This window comes from Acipenser ruthenus, chromosome 23, assembly GCF_902713425.1.
Source record: "Acipenser ruthenus chromosome 23, fAciRut3.2 maternal haplotype, whole genome shotgun sequence".
NCBI classification, from domain to species: Eukaryota; Metazoa; Chordata; class Actinopteri; order Acipenseriformes; family Acipenseridae; genus Acipenser; species Acipenser ruthenus.
In genome coordinates, this window is record NC_081211.1 from 30,127,852 (window position 1) to 30,133,436 (window position 5,585).

Consider the following 5,585-nt stretch of genomic DNA (forward strand, 5'->3'; position numbering starts at 1 on the left):
CTGATACTTTTTTTTTTTTTTTTTTTTTTTAACATTTCCTAAAATGTCTGTTTTGATTATACTCTGTGTCACGGACGGCTTTGGAATTTGGTGTCATTTAGATCTGTGCTTCTCAACTGGGGGGCGTGTCACACTGTCCAGGGGGGCGTGTCACACTGTCCAGGGGGCGTGTCACACTGTCCAGGGGGGCGTGTCACACTGTCCAGGGGGGCGTGTCACACTGTCCAGGGGGGCGTGTCACATTGTCCAGGGGCGTGTCCCATTGTCCAGGGGGTGTGCCATACTGTCCAGGGGGGCGTGTCACACTGTCCAGGGGACGTGGCCAGCGTTTGATTTGTTTTTACTGAAAGGTCGAATCATGTTCATAGCTTCAGGTTTATTCTTTTTTTTTCGTGTGGAAGAGAAACTGCAGGTACTTTTTGTAACTGTGTCGTGCTACTTACTATGTGTCTCACTGATTTAGATTTCTTTGTTTCTGATAAACTGGTGCTGCAGACTTTCATGTTTATATTGTGTATAATTAACGGTGGCAATGAAGTATGTCATGTACAGTGTTTTAGTAAAATACTGGGATGTTTCATGTGTAGCGTGTTTCTCTTTGACTCATTCCTCTTTTTTCTCTCAATTTGAGATGTTTTAATTCTAAGCTGAGGTTGAAATGTTGCATCGCTGTCGGTCAGTCCTGTTTAATCTCAGGTTATCTCACCCCTAGCCGACGCGATTCCAGCTCGAGCTCTTCATCTTTCCACTTCACTTCCCATTGTGAAAGTCACTGCTGTCATTGGAATAGGAGCTTCCCATTGTGAAAGTCACTGCTGTCATTGGAATAGGAGCTTCCCATTGTGAAAGTCACTGCTGTCATTGGAATAGGAGCTTCCCATTGTGAAAGTCACTGCTGTCATTGGAATAGGAGCTTCCCATTGAGAAAGTCACTGCTGTCATTGGAATAGGAGCTTCCCATTGTGAAAGTCACTGCTGTCATTGGAATAGGAGCTTCCCATTGTGAAAGTCACTGCTGTCATTGGAATAGGAGCTTCCCATTGTCTGTGTAAGTCGCCTTGGATAAAGGTGTCTGCTAAATAAAGAAAATAAATAATAATATATATTGCAAGTGAATAGTTTTGAATATCCTTCCTGTAACCACTAGGTGTCACCATAGCCTTGATGTGGACAATGGGAAGCTTTAGGATGATCGTGGTAACTGTATTGTGTAAGTATGTACGACAGGCTTGTTACTTTGTATTGAGATGCACTGTTTCAGAATAAAACCCAGTCATTTAATTATGAGAGTTTGCAACACGCACACGCACACGCACGCACGCACACACACTCACACACACACACATACACGCACGCACACACGCACACACACACACGCACACGCACACACACTGACACACACTCACTCACACACACACACACGTATTCATATCCCAGTGGCGGGGCATGCAGATTCATTTTGCATATGTACTATGAAATGATAGAAGGGAATATGATTCTGCCTCTACAGACACCATACACTCTTAAAATACATTAAAACCAAGAAAACCCATTTTAATTGTACAAAATAAAAAAGCTAAAATATATTGATTGTAAAGTGAAATCTGCACTGGTTTAGGGAAATGAATATAAATCTTTTAACATTTTTTTGCAAATGTGTTTTTTATTTTTAGTTTTTTTTTTTTTTTTTTTTACTGGTTTTATAATGTAAATGGCTTATTTTCTTTTCAAGCAAAAACAATAATAATAATAAAGAAGATTTGCAGAAGACACTCTCTGTCCAGCATCTTGAAGCCATGATGGTACCAGCGCTGCACTGAGCGGGAGTCCCAGCCAGGAAAGGCAGGGACTCGGGACCTCCTCTGAGGGCTGCTGTCTGAAGGATAATCCCAGGAAATACAGGCAGGGTTTCAGCCGGAAAAGCCCTGAAATGCAAAGCATCTGTCATGGTGCTGTTTCTCAGGAGAGACTTTCCCAGCACTCGCTGAGATTTTACTCAAAAAGTGAAGCAAATCAGATAAACATTGTTGCAGATGAGGGGTTGAGAGGTACAAACCAGGTCCTGGATTGCATGTGGGCAGATATTCAAAAAGAATGTTATTATACTGAACTGGGAGCCGACAAACTGGAAAACAACACATGTGGGTTTCCTGGCTGTGAAATAGGGGTAATCAAATACAGAATATATCTATATACTACTCTGCAGAAACAAACAAAAAACAAGAAAAACCAAGGCTGCTATTGTATAGATCTTTCCAGTTTGTAGAAGAGCTTTCTGGAGTTACTGTGCCTGTGCGCTGTTCATATGTACATGTACAGTTTATATACTGTAGTTTGCTGTCTTGGTATAATTTGTGGTAATCGGTTATGCTGTTGGAACAGTAGTAGTAATAATGAGTAATACTGAATGATTTGCCTGGACTATGATGAAGAAAGCAACACTGTTTCCATTCAAATCAATTGTACACAGAGTAATCGGGATTGGATTTAGCAGGTGTTTCATTGAAAGAATCCATCTCTTTTGCAGAGTGAATGTAAAGGGTATCCGAACTCTCGGGAGTAAAGTGTTTGCAGTAATTGCAGGGGGGGGGGGGGGGGGGCTTTATCCCAAAACAATATTTATTATTTATTTCTTAGCAGACGCCCTTATCCAGGGCGACTTACAATTGTTACAAGAGATCACATTATTTTTACATACAATTACCCATTTATACAGTTGGGTTTTTACTGGAGCAATCTAGGTAAAGTACCTTGCTCAAGGGTACAGCAGCAGTGTCCCCACCTGGGATTGAAGCCACGACCCTCGGTCAAGAGTCCAGAGCCCTAACCACTACTCCACACTGCTGCCCCTAACCGCTACTCCACACTGCTGCCCCTAACCGCTACTCCACACTGCTGCCCCTATCTGTGCACACGTAAAAACACAACTCGTGTCACACACATTTATCAGGCTTCCCAGCGTGCGTCCACAAGCAACCAAACAAGCAAACAGCCTGCCATGCACCCAGGGTGTGCCGGCAGTGAAAGGGTTAAGAGAAATCCATCCTCCGCCACACTGCAGTGCGTCCTGGTTAGCACAGGAAACCTGAGAGTTGTGTTCTTTTTAAAGGCCTGAATCTCTGGCTTTAGGAGAATAAATTAAACTGAACCAGTTGGAGGCCTCAGCTGCAGTGCAAGGGCCAGACTCATTTATATTTTCATCTGGGGAGCTTAAATCTGGCGGCCAAAAAAAAAAAGAAATAGGGCACTGACATAATTAACTGTCAGTCAAACTGTGAAAAAAGGGGGAGCAGGGGGCTGCTGGTAATTGCAGTCCGTGTGGATCAGCAATAGAGGCTCCTGCACTGCGCTGTGCTCACACCTGGACAGGACAGAACCCTCCAGTAAAATCGGACCACAGTGTGCCGGTACCCAGTCTGGTCTTCAGTAGAGGGAGGCTGCAGGCAGGATGTTCTCAAGGGCGCACTGTAAAGCTCTAATAGATTCTGGGATTCTGCTGTGCATTCAAAGGCCTTGGGCAAGCCCCTTGACCTTCAAGGGCTTTGCGTGAAGCCGTAAACCATGTTTAGCAGCCGTAAAGTCTGATTTTACCGGTCACTAAAAATGCAGAGAATGTGAAGAATGGTGTTCACCTGGCGCTCTGCACCCGCTGTCAGATCTGCACTTCATGAATCCATTACAATTCAATTGAAGTGCAATGAACACTTGCATTGCATTTGTTGAGGAGAGACAGGAACACGTTCAGAGAAGGGCAAGACAATAAGACCCTGAATATTCAATCCCAGGGTCACTTTGTTTGGGATGCCAGAGAATGGGGTGCTAAAGTGTTATCATCTCACACCGCAGGTCATCCTAGACCTAATAGCTGTATTGAGGGATGAGCTGGATCCCAGTGTCAATCTAAGGACCGCTATCCCTGCGCAGTGCTGTGTTCTCTGCACTGCCTCTGGTTCCTTTCAGACTTCATGTCTGGAAGAACAGCCCAATCCACCTTTTCCAGAGGCAAATTGCTGGAAGTCATGCTGAAATGGGCAGGCCAATACATATAATTTCCTAAGGAGACTAGCATAATTGATGTTGGCCGAGGCTTTTCCAAACAACTCGTGCTCCTCTCAACTCTCAGCTCCTCAGAAACCGTTTCTTTTCCGTGCGCCAAGAGGACTTTACTGCCCTTCCTTTGACATATTTTTTCGTTGCTTTGTATTTTCATACTCCACATGTCCTACAGCAACTACTGCTGTCTGTACTCCTAACTGTGCAGGTGCGGCCTCTAAATAGAGCGATCCGCTCCTTGAGACCCTCAGGATCAAGATTGCAGATCATTATCTGTGTGTGTTCAGTAACTTGCATTGCTCTTAAGCTTCCATAGGGCGCAGTGCAATTTGACATTTGCATCTGCAATTACTTGCACTGCACCTATACTTCCATCACCCTCGGAGTCTTTTCTTTTGCCTAACCGCACAATTCCCTGTGCCGTGCCACCCACACACACACACGCACAGTCTGCTCTGGGCTCAAAGCTGTCCATCGTGACATCTCCACCTAAATGCCAGCGAGTTTCACCAATTGCCTCGATTGTCAGCGCGAAGCACAAGAATTCCATGTGCTCCTTCTTCAAGGCAAGCCTCCCTCAGGGCAGCCCTGCTGTGTATTTGATCAAGTCTTTCTTCACTTGGAAGGTGTCCAGTGCAGCCCATCAGCGTGCGGTGATGGGAGTCAGGTCACGACATGTGCACAATTACACAGACAATGCAGCAGCTTCTCCCCGAGGGCTGGAGCTGAACAAGACAGCTCTCCGTTAATGCTGCTGGAATCAGATAGAAAGACTGTCGCTGAGTGATGTGCAAATGGAATTCATGAATGTCATTGCTGTATGAGAGAACCTCCCACGCCGCCCTGATCCAAAGTGGATAATGTACAGATACAAACACTTCTTAAAGATATTTAAACATGCTCTCTATGTACCTTCATGTCTACCTCCCTGTTTCTCTCAGCGGTCCATTGTTTAAAATAATACTCCTAGGAACAAAATCTATTTGTGTCGTGTTATTATTTTATCATGTGTTTGCATGTACTTTGTTTTCATATTTAATACCATCATATATAATCCTGTTTAAATCATCTATTTGTATCTGTATTCTAAACTATTTGTTATTAGTTGAGCATAATAATAATAATAATAATAATAATAATAATAATAATAGTGCAGTGTTTGTATGCAATATTTTACATTTGGCAAGTCATCTATTTATTAATCTCTTAAAAATGTCATAAATCTAAATATTACAACATGTCTAGAAATCCCATCAGTGCTGCTAAATATTTCCAGATGAAAAAGCAAACGCCAAATAGCAAACCTGCAGCTTTTAGTTTGTAGTTGCAAAACGATGTGCCGTGTAGCATGTTCAGATCTTCAGAGGGAAAGCATGATGAAGCCTAATTAACAGAGTGCTGTGGTGCACTGGAGACGATTACTGCAAATCAGCGCAAGTGCAAGACTGAAAACACTGGCACAAAGAAACCCACTGAATGCTGTAGCCAGTAATTCAATCAGAAGGGCTTGTCATTTACTTCACTATTGTTTT

At 43.5% G+C, this 5,585-nt stretch overlaps 1 long non-coding RNA gene across 1 annotated transcript; it reads left to right on the forward strand.

Moving 5' to 3' along the window:
* The first annotated feature begins 13 nt into the window (after positions 1-13).
* On the forward strand, positions 14-3,348 carry LOC117413058 (uncharacterized). Its single transcript, XR_004546002.3, has 3 exons — positions 14-1,048; positions 1,148-1,210; positions 1,733-3,348. It is a non-coding gene; the product is annotated as an uncharacterized LOC117413058 (long non-coding RNA).
* Positions 3,349-5,585: the final 2,237 nt, after the last annotated feature.